The sequence below is a fragment of the Alligator mississippiensis genome, chromosome 16, assembly GCF_030867095.1.
Source record: "Alligator mississippiensis isolate rAllMis1 chromosome 16, rAllMis1, whole genome shotgun sequence".
In the NCBI taxonomy this organism is placed as follows: Eukaryota; Metazoa; Chordata; order Crocodylia; family Alligatoridae; genus Alligator; species Alligator mississippiensis.
This window is the reverse complement of record NC_081839.1, coordinates 21,681,796-21,698,356: the sequence shown is the minus strand read 5'-3', so window position 1 is coordinate 21,698,356 and position 16,561 is coordinate 21,681,796. Positions and strand designations below refer to the sequence as shown.

Here is a 16,561-nt window from a genome sequence, read left to right as displayed (position 1 = left end):
CAGAGACAATTCCTGACCCATCATTAACAAACAAGAGCTCTGAGGTCTAGGCTAATGGGGAGAGTCAGGAAAATGCACAAATTGTTCAGCATAACAAAAGCGCCGGACTGCTTGGCTGTGCAGATAATGAGTTCTGACATGAGATGGGAAGCTTTACCCAGAAGGGCCAATGTCCTCTGCGGGCGGAGTTGCCTCCAACCCAACCACAGAGGTACCAGGATGCAAAGGGGCCTTTGCAGCTCAATTGGAGAGGTGTCTGTACAGGCACACAGCCAGATAGAAGTAAAGGTGCCAACTCAGGAAAGGAAAATGCCAAACTTCAGATGCCCAGCGAGGGCCCAAAGCCTAAGAGGGACCTAGGGCCCAATCCCAGAGGCACTGTGTACAGTGTCCATTGATTTCAGTGAGAGTTTTTATCTAGGAACAAACCCAGAGGAAATCTATGGGATACTTTTGTTTTTGCAAGTCCCTTAGCCTTGCCTTTTTGACAGGTAAAATAATGACAACATTAATAGTGACCTACTTTTCACAGATGCTGTGAGGCTGAACTTCTTCAGGGCTGCAAAGATCTTTGGAAAGGACAAAGCAGCAACATCGTAATTATTGCCCTGGGTCCCAGGCTGAATCAGACTGGAGTTTGGATTGGGATTTGACAGCACTGCCAATTGAGAGCCTGTCAGACCGAGTGACAGAAGAGCCAAGCTCCTGCCGATGGCCCTGCTGTGGAAAGGCAGGAGCAAGACTGTACTGAGCTCTCGGGCTGACCCTTTCTGCCAAAACCCTTTCCTCTTGGCCAGGAATTTCTCTAGCTGGGAAGCCCTTCTCTCTCCTGGAAGCTGCTTCCCCAGGTGGTAGATGCAGCAGGGTTGGTGACCTGTCAGGACAGGATAGAGGAAGGGCTGAGATAGCGTTTGTCTTAAGGGTTTTTGATGGTGTCAGAGCATTTGATGTCCATGCCAGAGCTTTCTCAAGGAACTCACATTTCTCTGGAAGCCCGAGACCACAGAGCCAGGTTATAGTAAACACTCCTCAGGGTGAGCTGGGCAATGACCCTTTGCAGAAACCCGAGCTTGTTTCGAGAATAGCTGCAGGGAAATGAGGTGAATGGCTGGAACTGCTGTGGCTGGGGCATGTGCTCTGGGCTGCAGGTGGGAGAGACCACAGTCAGTGACAAATTTCATCAGGAAAACTCATCAAAACAGGATTCTGCAGCAAGGTTACAGGAGGCCTGAGCTGATAACATGCTGTCAGCTGCTCCGGGGGAAGGTTACCGTGGCATGAGGAAGCAGCTGGACTGGCTGACCTAGCACCTGGAGAATCTGCTGCCTCTTCTGATTTGGGGTTTGGGTCCAAGTCCCTCCGAATCCCACTGAGCTCTACTGATATGTTTTCTTATCTGAGAGCAGCAAAGAAGGATGTACACAGAGGAAGGCTGGTTCAGTGGTTGGATGTCAGCTGGAATTTGGGAGTCTTGGATTCAAGCCCCTGACCTCCACAGGCTTCCAGCATGAACCTGGGAAAGTTGCTCTGTGCCTCAATTCCCCCATAGTAAGATGAGGCTAATAGTACTGACCAATATCATAGGGTATTGTGAGAAAAAATCCAGAAAGTATTGAGGTAGTGGGATACTGGGATGGTGGGGCCAAGTAAATAACCAAGGTGGATAGAAGCACTGATTGATTACGCTTCTCAGCCTTCTAGTGAAGCAAAGTACTAGGCTTGATGCCCAAATGAGCATGCAGCCAACCAGTCACTGGGACAATTAGAATGGAGCTGAGGAGCCCTGAGCCCTAGACCTATGCTCCAGCCATTACACATGCTCCTTCCATGAACTGCTTAGGACCATGACAGTCTGGCAGATTCATACTAGACATGAGTAGGGAAGGCTTCTTCAGAGACATGACTCAGGGCTCCTTGCAAACACAAAGACATCAGCTAGAGCAGTGATTCTCAACCAGGCTGCTAGACTCTTTGAAGGGTGTGAGGGGATAGTCAGATCACAGCAGGCTTGTGTTCTGCCTCTGTCCCCACTGGCAGGAGGTAAGCACTATTGTAATAAATTAGTTTTTGAAATGGGGTGCCCCTTGATTCCCATAAGTTGTGGAGGGTGCCTCGAGGCTCTTGAGGGGTGCCTCGAGTCTAAAAAGGTTGAGGGCCACTGAGCTACAATATCTATTTACTACAGTGGGAAGGCATTTGGGGTGGAGAGGTGCTGCAAGGAGCCTCTACACAGCAAGGGTAGGATACAGGGACTAGTTTTGGAAGAGAGAGACTATCTTAAGAGGCTGTAGAGCAAAACAGTGTCCTTATCGTTCATTCCAGGACTGAAAGACATGGAGCCTGTTGGATGACTGGTGACTATGGAGTAAGGGCAGTAATACACAGGATGCATGGTACCAGTGCTGTGCTCCATGGGAGACTGTTCTAGTGACAGCAGCATTAACACATCAGGAATCAGGGCCCAGAGCGTAATGATGTTCATCTTTTTTTATCTTGGAGTCCTCAAGCAATGCAGGACTCTGCTTATAGCCATTCATCCTGCTTGCCAAGCTTTTAAAAGCTTTCCTTTCCCTATCTCCAGGAGGGCTAGGAACTTGGGGTGCCTATATATGTGCAGCAAGGCTGCTCCAATGTGCTGTAATTACAGCTTGTTGGAAAAGACTTGATTAAATCGAGTCTGCCAGAGCATTGTGTAACAGGGGGTCTTCCTGGGGCCAGTCTGCCATTGGTCCGCCCACCTGTTTCTGGGCCAACTACCCACCTCACTCGCCTGCCATGCCTTGTTTTTCCTTAATCGATTCTAATTAGGAGGGAGGCTGCCCATTCTTGCCCCAATGCCAAGGGGCAGTACCTGTGGCTCTGTTCCTCCCCTACACTGCAGCCCAAGCCTCACAGATGGCATCCAGCTGACAATGCTCATGGCCTACAGCTGGACCAAGATTAGCCCTCATTGTCGGGCCTCAGACACACACACACATTCATACTGCCCACCTCTCATGCTCCACCCCCTCTCACAGGGTCTCTTTCATACATCAATAACTTTGGTCCCTCTCAGAGTGGGTCCCTTCAGCCATAGGCTTTATCTGATGCACACCTTGGGTGGCAGATGTACCATCTTTTGGGCCTCTCCCACAACAATCATCAGGGTAGTGGCCAGCCAATTACCTGACCAGGGCCAAGCCTGCCCTGGCTCCTCCCAGGGCAACTCTACACAAACTCACACACACATACTAGGCTCCCAGCCCTCTGGTTTCCCCATCACTGGGGCTCCACATCCACCCTCTTACTGGGGGCCTACACTTACAAGGGCTCCACATCTTCCACCCCTTCACTGGGGCTACAAGGCTTCCCTCCCAAGTGGGGGCTCAGGTGGCCATAGCTTTGCCTGGCCCCAACTGCTACCCACAGTGATGTGGGGTTAAGGGTTATTGAGGCACTCCAACCCATCTTCCACTGGGGTAGTAACTGGTCTGGTATTTTCCTGGAGGCTCCCACACCACTGAAAGCCCCACCAGGTCACCTACTCCTGGCAGAGTGCACTTTTAGGTTATGCCTAGGACCAAGAGCCTTCTGCTCCTACCTGCAGATGTTCTCATACAGCAGCTCATTCAGGTAATGTTTCCTACCTGGCTGCCAGCAGCAATCTGCTCTGTTTATATAGGCAGCCATGGTTCTAAAATGGCCAGTGCAATCAAACACCTGCTGGCTGCTTGACTTGGCCCTTAAAGTGGCAGGCACCAACAGCGCCCTGCCACACATTGTAATTACCATGCTCCAGTAGATTCCAGCATCTTGTGTATCAGTGTCCCCACACTGAAAAATGGTGGTGGGGGTGCTTTAATTAAAGCTCATTCAACAAGCTTTACTTAAATCTTCACCACCACTTTTTTTCAGTGTGGGGATGCTCATACACAAGATACTCCAGGAGATTAAAATTAGAGTGGCTCTCGGAGCTGCTTTGATTAAAGCACCCCCTCCTGCACTCCCAGAGCATATGTATAAATGCCCTTGGTTTCTTTTCAACTTCATCATCATCACCTGAGTTCAACAGCTGGGGCTTTGCTGAAACTCACCAATTAGTTGGAGACTTGAGATGACACGCAAGAGCTAACAATGCTGTGTGGGACAGCTCTTCAGAGCTGACTCATTCTTCTTTGCAGCTAAGTCTCATGATGAGGATCAAGAGCTTGGCTCTTGTCTGTGTCTCACATTCTGGGCTAGATCTGTGCCTCCTGGAGAGCCCTAGCTGGGAGGCTGGGAGGAAACACCCTCCAAGTCAGTCTGTGCAGGGTGAGCTTGTTTTGTCTCTCCTCTACAGAAGGGGCTACTATCCTAGCCCTGAGCCTCGCTCTTGCAGAAGGCCTTCTTTGCTTAAGGCGTGTATCTCTGCACTGGCAGGCAAACTCTTGGTGACCCCATAGGCAGGTCCATCCTTGCTTCAGCCTCTTTAGATGTCTAGTAAGAAGGCTTCCCCAATAAGATGTGGCTCTGAGTACAATTTGGAGCTACAAAGTGCTGGGAAAAGGGAAAAAAAGTGACAGCTGCCAGCACTAAAGACCACTCTTTCAGAACCCAGATCTGCCCTCAACCTACCCAGTTCCATGGGGACGCCAACTCAGCAGACAGCTTCAAGGTGGGTCCTCTGGGTGGGGATATAGTGAAGCAGATGGTAGGGTCCCATTCTGTAGAGCCCAGACATTTGTGCACGTGCAGCAGTGGGGTACAGTCTGGGCTCCTGCAATCCATACATGACTGTTGGCACAGTGCTGGCTGCCTTCTCCCAGGATTTTATGTTCATTCTAGTGATAATTTTTCCCTAAATGCCCAGCTTCTGGCGTCCTGTGATGGAGTGGGAATCTCAGCTTTCAAACATGTGACCCAGAAAGAAAAGGAGAAATTCCACAGTCATTGTCATGCTGGCTGAAGCGGGAAAGTGGCTGACTTGTGGTTTTTAAGCACTTGAGGGTTTGCAGGGTTGACTGTGCCTCCAGCTCCTGTTTTATACCAGACCGTCCTGTTTTTAAATCCTTTGTCCCCTGTCCTTTTCTGAATGAGGAACAGACTGCAAAAAGTCCTGTTTTTCAGTTCACTGGTGGAAATGCATGTCAATCATTTGTCCTCACAATTCTATTGGCTGTGCCTAGAGGTAGGAGGCACAGCCAAGAGGAGAGGGGTCCCAAGCCAGCCAGGAAGAAAGGGAGGGAGGTAGAGGATCCCAGGGGCTGGTTGCTTTGCACCTATGCGAGAAGCCGCAGCTGCAGTGCGTGTGCAGGCACAGCGAGACCTGGGGCACTATTGCACGTCTGAGCTCCCTGGCATGTGTGGGTGGAGCTGGGCCCTGGGGGAGCTGAGCTGCCAGGGCGGGGCAGTTGGTCTGAACCCACACCCCACTTCACTGCCTCGGCACAAGGTAATGGCCGGAGCACTGTATTTGTGCCTGCTGGAACTCCAGTGGGACTGGGGCAGGCTCTTGTCACCATCTTTGCACCCACAGAGCAACCCAGTGAGTCCCTAGGGTGTCCTGCTACGTACAGCACTGGAACCTGTCTCTCTCCTAGGGAAGGAAGAGAAGGTCCTGCCAGGCAGCTGGCTGCGCTGCCACAGGCATCCAATGCCCACTGATCCCACTCAGCCCAGCTCTGACCAGTACGTGGTCAGGGCAGATTCCTGGGTGCCCAGTGTCTGTACTGAATACTGATTGGGGGGAGGTGAGGTCCCTGTGCAATGTGTGGCTCCCAAGTGTGGAGCTGGGCTGGAGCGAGACTGGATCCCAGTGTGGGGAGGGGGTGCTCGAGCCTCACACCTGCTATGCCCTGGTGTCTCAAGGCTGGACTGTCTGGAGAAGCCAGCAGAGCTGTGGGATATGTGAAACCATGAGGTAGGGGGAGCCAGGAGGGGGAGAAGCAAATTTAAATTAGTTATAATAGTCTTAGTCAATACTAAGTTTATAGTATGCATGTTTAATTATCTATTTGTAACGCTATGGTTTTACTTTCTTATTGTATTTTACCTCTTAGTTTATATTTTATTGTTTTTGTTGGTTTTATTTTATCGGTAAAGGATTCAAATGAATAAATATGATAATAAAAATGTTATAATAATTACTTTGTATTATTTTGGTACTCATGAACAAAATTGCTACTGTCTGCATTCAATGTCATTAAAAGCGCAAAATAAAAGAGAATGAATATTTTATTGGAACAGCAATAAGCCAAGGCTCATGCCATTTTCCTGGTCTTTTTGTGGTGGCCCTACCTCTTGCTGCTGATTCGCCGAGGAGGCGGTAGCCCCGCCCCTCACCACTGATTGGCCAAGGGGGCTGGTAGTCCCACCCCTCATCAAGGGGCTGTCCTGTATTTTGGGGATGCATCGGTGCCCACCCTACTTTTGCAGTGTCTGCACGGTGCCTGAGACACAGGTACTGAGGCACTGTGTGTGCCAGCCCTTGGAAAAGACTGTCATGGCTAAAAGAAACCCAGCCCAGGAGGAAGCTGCTCTCACTAGGCCCAAATTGCTGCTGTGATCCGGGAGCGAGGTTTAATCGACTGTCCTGTTTACATTAGCAGCAGGATTGAAATAGGCCTCAGCTACTGTGCAGCCTTTGCCGGTGCATGCGGTGGGCCAGTTGCGAGAGTGGAGTGGGGAGCAGCACAGCCCCAGGGAGGGGGGAGCAGCATGGTCATGCTGGCTGCACTGTGTAAGCTGTGGCTAACCTAACCATGCACCACTGAATGACTGTAACATAAACAGAGCGGAGGATGGATTGCAGGCGTGGGGGCAGGCATGGGCACTCCACCGGCTGCTCACACTCGCTCTCCAGGGAGCTTAGCTTTGATTTTATTTTTTTCTTGGCAGGGTTTTTGGAAAGACACTTTGAGGGATTTCACAGTAAATAAACCCTTTCGCCCGCGGAGAGCCACTAAAGAATAATTGAAATAAGATTGCTTTTCCTAGGAGCCCAGGGGCAGGAGGCTGCCTTGGCAGGAGCATGGCTCAGACTCAAACCCCAAGCATCAGAAGATGGGGACTGCTGTCATCCTGCAGGTCCCCTTGAGCATCAACTGGAAGCAGGCACCAGCGGGAGGGGGCTCATGCTGGGGGTTTCACCTGAGCCCTGCCCAGCCTGGCAGTGATGCAGCTGTGCCTTTGGACTCCATGTTTCAGGTTTTGCCCAGCTCTCAGAGGGGGTACTCAAGGGGCAGTCAGGCGACCTGGGCTTGTTGGGCTCCTGGGAGTCCACACAGATAGGAGTTGGATGGATGGCTGTGTTCTTCTCTCATATGGCATCCTGCTCTAGCCCACAACAACTTAAACCCTACTCCATCCCACACCAGGCACAGATTTTTTAAGTAAACAAGGTCTGTTTTCAGTCCCCCCACAATACAATTCATTTCTCTAGACGTCTAGTGTGTCGGTGTGCCCAGCTACATCTTACTCCCTTTGCAGGGCTTTGTGGTAGAGGGTGCTGGGGGGCAGAGCGACAACTCAGACACAGGGCTCTTCCAAGCAGGGAATAGACTGGGAAAAGGGAGGGTTGGAAGTGGAAGGGATGGGAGCAGAGACACCAGTGCCTTCGCCACAGTGATCTTCTGCAAGAGGAGAGGCTCCTGGGAGGGGACAGCTGCAGAGCCATTGTCACTAGGAAGTTGCAGGACACGCACCTTAATCATGAAGGCTTGATTCTGGTGTTTGTCTCTGCAACTCAGGCCTCGTCATGATAGCAGTTCTCGCCCATTCTCTTCTGGCTTATCTCTGACTCCAAGGAATGAACAATGACTCAATTGCTGTGCATACAGCTCACTCCTGATTTACTGCTATCAGGTCCAATAGCACATTCATCATTATCAGCTGACATTAGCCACCATATTTTATTCTCCTGAGGTCTTCTCCTTATTTCAGGGAGGATGGTGTGATGTCTGCCCGGCTTGTTACCTTTGGGTAATAAGGTCATCATCTGTCTAGCTTTGGACGTGAGGTATAGCCAGGGCTGCGGTTCTCAAGGATGGAATAACATAAGCTTAGGGTATGTGCTTTGCTGCTTTCCACTTAAAAGAGCTTGATTTATGGGGCCTGAAATAATCCTCTTACATTCTCTCAAGCCACAATAGCTCTTCCCAGTGGTTGCCATGTGTGTAAGGCTTGTGGATATAGTCTCTTGCTTTCACTGGTTGCTAGAGGTGCTGGAGATACAGACAAGTCTGGCTATTTCCCCTGTGAGATTTAGAGCACAATGCAGAGGTGGGCAAGGACTGGTATTACCTCACTTTGTTAATAGGGAAGGTGAGGCACAAAGCTGGCAAGGGATGTGCCTTAGGTTGCAGTGGTCAAAAGCAGGCTTGGGAAGACACCCCAGGAGTCAGGCTTCTGCTAAATTCATGCAGCAGGGTAGAGCAGCAAACAGCGGGCTTAAGGCTAGGCCTATGAGGCCAAGCTGCGAGCTCCCTTTCCGGGCAGCCATGTGAGGAGGGCAGAATCCCTGTTTTCATATTCCACCTTTGAATGTTCTCAGCAGCCAGATCACTCCACACTTGGCAGGTGTATGGAAGAGAAAGTTTAGCTGGATTGGTCACGGGATCCAAGGGATACATAATTAGCTAGGGTCCAAATCAAATAAGAATTGGGTAGATGTAGATTCTTCTACGTGACTGCATCTGGCCCACACCAAACTCTCCTTTTAGTCTCCAAACACTTCCCTTGTGATGAGAGGTGTAACCCAAAGGGGAATGGCCAGCTCCAGAGAGTAAAGCAGATCCCCACTGACGGCAAGCACCTCTGCAGAAGAGCACGTGCGGTCTGGGTTTGAGGAGCCAGGAATTAGAAGAGTTTCTAAGAACTGGAAAGCAAGTGACTGCCCCAGGAGTTACTGGAGCAGAAGCCATTTCAGAGCTGCCCAGCCTCAGCATGGCCAGGTAATACTAGGAACAGGACACTGGGCTAGACACATGTGTGGGGCTAAGGTAGGTGTCACAGACCACTGAGGTGCCCTGCTCCCAAAGAGGGGAAAACTGCTAGGGAGGAAGCCCTAGCAGGAAATAAGGAGCCCAGCTGTGGGTTGCTGGGGCAACCAGGGAAGGTCAGCTGACCAGAGGGGGCAGGGCCTGGCTCCCTTATAAACCCTTGAGGCTGCCAAAGCTCATGGACCACCAGCTGCCAAAGAGGAAGGAGCTGTCTGCCCTGGGAGAGAGGGGAAGCCTGATACAGGAGCTACATCTAACATTGCTGAGAATTAAAGGGTCTCTGGTAGGACCGACTGTTTGGGCCGGTTGGCTTCTGTTTGTGTTATAGCCAAAGGGCTTGTGTTTATGTAGTTGTTTGTGAGCGGTGGTTTGGGAGAGGCTATTAGGGGTTGGAGGAGGCCTCCTAGGGAACTCGGAGAGGAGTGTGAGGACCCCAGTGTCCGTGAGGGCGCAGTGTTTGGGGTGCATAGACCCCAGCCCTAGAGAAGGGCAGCTGAGAATCCCCAGAGAGGGGGCATTGCTGAGAGGCCCCAGTGAGGGCCTGGTGAGCCCCCGAGAGGGGGCGGCCTTATTGAGAAGCCCAGTGCGGGCATGTTGAGCCCAGAGTGGGCGGCCTGACAGAGAAGGCCCTGAGAGGGGCCAAAAGCCCAGAGAAGGGGGAAGTTACTGAGAAGCCCCAGTGCAGGTGTGGGGAGCCCCAGAGAGGGGGCGGCACTACCGGGGAGCCCCGGAGAGGGGGCAGTTGCCGAGAAGCCCCAGAGGAGGGGGCATTATTGGGGAGCCCCAGAGAGGGGGTGGTGTAACTGAGGAGGCTCAGAGAGGACAAAAAGGGCATAATTAGGAACATCTAGTCCATTGGCGAGGTGTGGACTGCGGTGTAGGGGAGGAATCGGAGCTGCAGATAGCGCCCCCTGGCAGTGGGGCAGTACAAGGGCAGCTTCCTGCTAATTAACACCAATTAATTAATTAATTAACTAACAACAAGGCATGGCAGGAAAGTAGGTGGGCGGTTGCCCCCAGGAACAAGTGTGTGGGCCACGTTTAGGTCGGCCTAGATTGTGTACCTGTCACAGTAGGCTAACAAACTTTATGTGCCTGTGAGACTGTATGGCTGTCAACGTGAACTACAGTCATCTTACTAGAGGACCTATGTGGTGCTCTGCAGTGTAATGAAGAGCCAAGTCTCTGCTGATGCATCATGCACAGAGCTCTGTGCAACAATAAAGGGACTCCATTTGGACTGCAGCAACTTGGATCTCTATTTGAAGTGCACTGTATTCTGTGCTCCTGCTTGTAGCCATGGGGAATAGCATACGCTCAGAGCTGTTGCAAAATGCCCCAAGCACATGGAGCTTCCTGGTGTCATTCTCCAAATCATCCCCTTGCCACTACAACTCTTGTTCCAACTTGCAGGAAACCTGCATAAGGTTAAAATTGATGGTATTGGGAGAGTGACTGGAAAATCCTGGAAAATTTCATTAAAGAATCTATGTGCACTTGTTGAGGGTAAGATTTTGAATGACAGCCAGCATGGGCTTTGTCATGGGTAGCTCTTGTCTTGCCAGTCTTATCTCCTTCTACGAACAGGTCTCTGTCCACCTGGACATGGGAGAGAAGGTTGACATTATATACCTAGACTTCCAAAAGGCTTTTTATCTAGTATCCCACCATATCCTTGTGGAAAAATTGGAAAATTGTGGGCTTAACTGCTCAACAGTTCAGTGGGTGGGAAACTGGCTCCAGGGTAGGACCCAGAGAGTTTTTATGAATGGACCTGTGTTATCCTGGCGAGAACTAGCCAGTGGTGTCCCTCAGGGGTCTGTGCTTGGACTGGTGCTCTTCAACATCTTTATCAATGATTTGGATGTGGGGGTGGAAAGCTTGCTGGCCAAGTTTGCCGATGACACCAAGTTAGGGGGAGCATGGCCATGCCAGAAGATGGGTTGCAGATATGGGCGGACTTGGACAGGCTGGAGAGTTGGGCGGACTGGAACCAGATGGAGCACCTTCAACTTCTGAGTGTTGAGCTTCATCTGGGGACAAACAATCCACAACATACCTACAGGCTTGGTGGCTACAATTTGACTTGCACCATGGCTGAAAGGGACCTAGGGGTAGTGACCAACCATTACATGACCATGAACCGGTAGTGCGATGCTGCGGCCAGCAAGGCAAACAACATGCTGGCATGCATTAACTGTTGCATCTCATGTAAAACTAAGGAAGTGATACTCCCGCTGTACTCTGCACTGGTGAGACCACAGCTGGAGTACTGTGTCCAGTTCTGGGTGCCACACTTCAAAAAGGACATGGAAAAACTTGAGAGGGTCCAGAGAAGAGCCACCCATATGATCAGGGAGTTGCAAGACAAGCCATACAAGGAGAGGCTGAGGGACATGGGCCTCTTCAGCCTACAGAAGAGAAGGGTGAGAAGGGACTTGGTAGCAGCTTACCGTTACATCAGAGGAGTACATCAAAAATTCAGTGAACAGCTATTTACCAGGGCACTCCTGGGGAAGACCAGGAGCAATGGATACAAATTCCTGGAAGGTCACTTCAGGCTCAATCCCAGGAAAAACTCCTTCACAGTCAGGGTGTCCAGACTGTGGAATAAGCTCCCTTCAGTGGTGGTGCGGTCACCTACCCTGGAAATCTTCAAAAGGATACTGGACAGTTACCTTGCTGGGGTCACATGACCCCAGTTGTCATTTCCTGCCTAGTGCAGGGGGATTGGACCTGGTGATCTACAAGGTCCTTTCCATCCCCTAAGAATCTATGAATAATACATTTATCAGCATACATGTGGGGGATAAAAGCAGCAATGTTCATGGAACAGTTCCCAAGCAAATCTGTTGCATGCTGTGACAGGACGGGCCCTAGGGCAGCCATAGCACCCCTATGAGCCACCCTAATCCTGTCCACACTCCTGGTTCTCTATATAATCTCCTTTGTTCATTTTGCTTCCCATGCCTTGTTATTCCTTTGGTATTGACTGGGAGGCTGCCCTAGGGTCCTGGAGTATTCTCACTGTCATCTACTAATCCAACTGACCTCTCCAGGTCTCTGGGTCCTCGGCTCGCTGCCTCAAGACAACTCTGTTCTCGGTCGGTCGGTCGGTCTCTCTCTCTCTCTTTTTTCCCCCCCCCACCCCTTTAGTGGACCTCCTTGTCCCTGCCTGGCACTATGAGCCAGTGGTCACCACCCCTGGCCCGACTGGGAAACAAAGTAAGGAGAGGGAGGGAGAAGAGGTGGGGAAGGACTGCTCTGATATTGACTGTGACAGTTTGGCTGGCTGAGATGCTGCTGGTGCGACTGTGCTGCTTATTAAGTTATTACCTGTTGTCATTTAAAGTGGTGGACCGGGATGAGGCTGTAGGGGAGAAGGAGACCTCATTGGGGCACACTACCATGTTGTGTAGAGGCCCCAGCGCCAGTGAGGGTGCACCTTAACACAGACAGTCACACATGTCACGAGTTTTGCTTGACAGCAGCTTGAGGTGCCATTTCCCAGAAACCCCTGCACCTATCTCCTTGAAACTTGGCCGGCTTCATGCCCTCAGAAGGGGCTACCATCCCGGCTGTCGTCATCCAAATCTGCCCACAAATGACAAAGGTATAGGCAGTTCTGTGCTTCCCCTGTGGGCGAAATGTCGAAACAGCATTGAAACAGGGAAACAGTTTTGACAAAACAAAACGGATCAGGCCTTTAAAATGAAACAAAACACTGTCCTATCGAAACAATGAAATGGAAGTTGAAACCTGGCAGGGCTCAAAACCGGGTGTGCCCCTCAGGCACCCGCGTAGTCTTCTTTCCATCTCTACAGCAGCATCAGGTCCTCCTGTATCAAACCAAAACAAAAATGCAAGCAAGTGCTTTAAAAATTAAACATTCAAAACCCCCGTCCGGGTCATCGTACCACTGCCAAGCCACCGCTGCACTCTCTGGCTCTCAGCCCTGGGAGTACCTGACTTGCCCTGCAGCTCCCCCACCTCACCAACCTGAGCTGGCAGAAGTGCTTTTCCCAGCAGAGTTCAAGGCTCCCTGCCCCTCTGCCTTAGTGGCCTAGGCTTGTATCCCTCAGGCTGCTCCTCTTCTGGTCAGGTGCTCTCCTGACTGGCCACAGGTGTGTCCCTTCAGCTTCCAGAGCACTTATTATGTTTCTCTGGCCAAACTGTAGTAGCACCCTTGCTGCCTAACTAGAACAAGCAGTAGAGCAGAGCCCTACTACTAGGCAGCTAGGCCCAGAATAGGTGCTTGCAGCCTATGGGCCCCTGGCTGCCTGCTTCACTGCAACTAGCCCATAGTCTGCTGTATATCCCCACCTGGGGATGTCCCTGCTGCAGCTTCTCCCTTAAAGTAACAGGAGTCCCTGCTTCCCTGTTATACATGCATGTAACAGCTAACCGCACCTGGACTGAGCGCATTTCTCTACTGTGGGCTGCTCACGGGAGCTGTAGTTTGGAGGGTAATGCCATTATGTTTTCCTATGTACAGGCCGGGGGCGAGCTGGGCCCGTCTTTGTGCACGCGGGCTGTGGCCAGTAGCCTGGGCACGTGGGGTCGGAGAAAACCGCGCAGCGGCAAGGCACGTGCAGGCTAGAATTAGTCACAGAGGCGTAATGGTTGATTGAAAGATTATTTACTTACACCCAAGATGGTTGCGGTGTAGGCTGGACAGTTTCCAGGTGCAGCTCCGCTTAAATCCTCATTGGAGGACTACGACAAATTCAGTTCTTTGGCCCCGGAGTTGTTTAGGCTCCGCGGGTTCGGTAATTCTTTCCCCATGGAGTTGTCGAAGCTCCGTGGGCTCTGTTCAGTTCCCAGGCTCCGGAGTTGTTAAGACTCCGTGGGTTCGAAAATTGGATATATAGGAAAGGGATACGTCTAGGATTGCGCTCGGCGACGGGGAGAGGCCAAAGGCTGTTTAGACCTCTGTTGCTCGCTTAAGAGAGGCGCGTTGGGTCCGTAAGGGTCCACATCGCTTAGAGATCTTCACACAGCGCGAAGTCTCCTCCTCCTGGCGAGTTCTGTCTCTCTCCAGTTTTCCTCTCTCTCTGACTTGGGCGGAAACTACCCAAGCCTTTTGTATGGCTAGCAAGCCAATAGCTAGCCGCCACGTATGCCTTTACTCAGAATCGGCCAATAATGTGGCGCAAATCTGAATACAAATGGTGGGAACTCCTTTGCACCGTGCATCTCTGAGATGCAAAAGAAATGCACCATGCAAAGAAGCTGCAAATCTGGCGGGAAATTCCCCGTTGCACCGGAGTTCTCTCCCGCAGCAGAGAACTCCACCGTGCAAGGAAGCTGTAATTTTAGCGGGAACATAATTTAGCGTTGCCGAAGCGCGCACAAACAAATTCACAACTTTGGGTTGTGACATCCTGTAAGCCAATATCTCAGTATTTTTGTGACCTCTGCAGCCAAACTGTGCCCTTAGCAATACCTCTTGGATTTCATTTTCTTCTTCTGTGCACTCTAGGAGCCACCCGACACCCTGTGCAGCCTGCCTATTCACCATGTGAGTTTGCATAGAGTGCCTGTGAAATGCTGAAATCAGCATGGCAGGAACACACATGCTCAGGTGTAAACAGGGTTGGCTGTCTGGCAGTGAAGAATCTGGTAGGCCACTTGCCAGACCTCCTCCTACAGCACAAGCAAGGGTGCAAGAGGCACAGTCTAGCCCTTGGTATATACAGAGGCTCTTAGTAAGTCCTAGCATATCCCCCTTTGCCATTGCTTCATCCAGAGGTATGAATTCTCAGAACCACATCTGTAGCTGGTAGAGGCCAAGGCAGATGCCCTGACTTCACTTCAGCTGCACCAAGTCACATCACTTGAGGGTCCAGGTCTTTCTTTTCACTCACTGGTCCCTCCAGTCTGTGAATCACTATAACCTCTTGGCTCCCTCCCACAGGATGGGGACTCTTTTACTGCCTGACTATTTTATAGGTCAGGGGTACAGGATAGAGGATCAGTGGTGCCACCCCTGCCCACGAGGCATGGAAGTAGTCTATGAGCACTCCTGACTGGGGCCAACCTGACTCCTCTGATACCTGCTCGCATGCTGAGAGATCAGATCTTCCCCCACCTGGGGACATCAGTGAGTGAGCCCGACTGGGTACAGAATGCAGACTGGAACAAATGCTTACCAATTGCAGTTACCATTGTTGCCTTGGAGTACAGAGCCATGGCTGCTAGCTGTCAGGGGCTAAGGCCAGTAAATCCTCCATCCTAGTCTCCCTGAGGTCACGGTTTTATTGTTTTAAGGGGCAGACACATGACAGAGTACTGGAAGAAATGTCTGCTTGACAGAGTTCAGTACAGTGATCTCTAGCAATCTGTCATGTCTCTCCAGGAGCCAGGATCACTTATGTCGCAGCTGGCTGAGGGGTCAGACATGGAGAGAAATTATCTTTAGGAACTCTGGAAAGAGATCAGCAAAGAAAACCATCTAGCTGAGTGAAGGATTTCATAGCTCTCCAGACTGGCTCAGAGCTTCATCTGCTTGTCAGCTCCATTTGAGATTAACACTTACATGCATGTAGAGCTGGTGTCATTCTATAGGGCTTGTGTAATGGTAGATCATAGCACATCTATCGGCCTCAGCCTGGCATCTTCATTTAGGGCTAAATTTGATCCTTTCCATACAGCTCCCCACAAATGATTTATGATGGAAACTGCTGGTGGAGGAGGGACCCATCAGCACCTCGGCACAGCAGATGGCAAATCAATTTGGGTGTGAAAGGGAGGATGGTTTTACGATGTCGGAGGATTCCCCATCTGCCAGCCATGGGATCTGGCTTCAAACATCAGTTTTTCGGTGCCTGGGATGACATCTTAATGTTCCTTTCCATGTAGAATGGAGGGACTGCAGGAGGCTGAATTCTTGTACTCTTGCTGCAGAGACAAGGCCCTGTGTTCTCTGCCTTCTTACAGACCAGGAGCCAGAGCCTGTCTCTTATTTCTTCAGGGAGCCAGAAGAAAGAAGCTCCTACAACAGCATAAGTTGTAGATGCAAATGACTCTTGGGAACAAAAAGATCCTTTCAGCAGACTAGCATGGCCAGGGGACTCCATCTACAGTGGCTCAGTGTGCTCAGTCTAGCAGTAGCTTCTATGGTGACCTCCTCTACCCCCTCTCTAATGCTGGATCTGGCCAGGGTGTCGTGCCTCTATGGCAGTGATTCTCAACCAGGATGTCACGGCATTCTGCAGTGACTTGAGAGCATTCAAGAGTGCTGTGAGGTGCCATGCAATGTTAGTATTCTTAGGTGTGCAAGCATAATTCATAGAATAAACCCAGAGTTTTCCAGCAGGAATCCATAGTATTAAAAATATCCTGACCTGTTATGGTTTTTCTGATTTTTGCAACAGAAGAATTGCTCTAGTATTTTTCTGTAGTTAAAAATGAGTGAAAACTAAGAGCTGCCATTGTCTTGAGCAGGGGTGGGCAAGATGTGGCCCGCAGGCTGGATGAGGCCCACCAGGCCATTCTATCTGGCCCGCGGGGCCCCTGAAAATTTTAGAAAATTTATATTTATCTTCCCCTGACTGCCTGTCATGTGGCTCTCGATGGCTTGCCAAAGCTCAGTAAGCGGCCCT

The 16,561-nt window shown here is 50.8% G+C and overlaps 1 long non-coding RNA gene across 1 annotated transcript in view; it reads left to right on the top strand.

The window, feature by feature from the left end:
- Positions 1–6,101, top strand: part of LOC132246431 (uncharacterized) — a 41,630-nt gene extending 35,529 nt beyond the window's left edge. Inside the window, exon 2 of the long non-coding RNA XR_009457721.1 lies at positions 533–6,101. This is a non-coding gene — a long non-coding RNA (uncharacterized LOC132246431). The remainder of the gene's footprint in view (positions 1–532) is intronic.
- Positions 6,102–16,561: the final 10,460 nt, after the last annotated feature.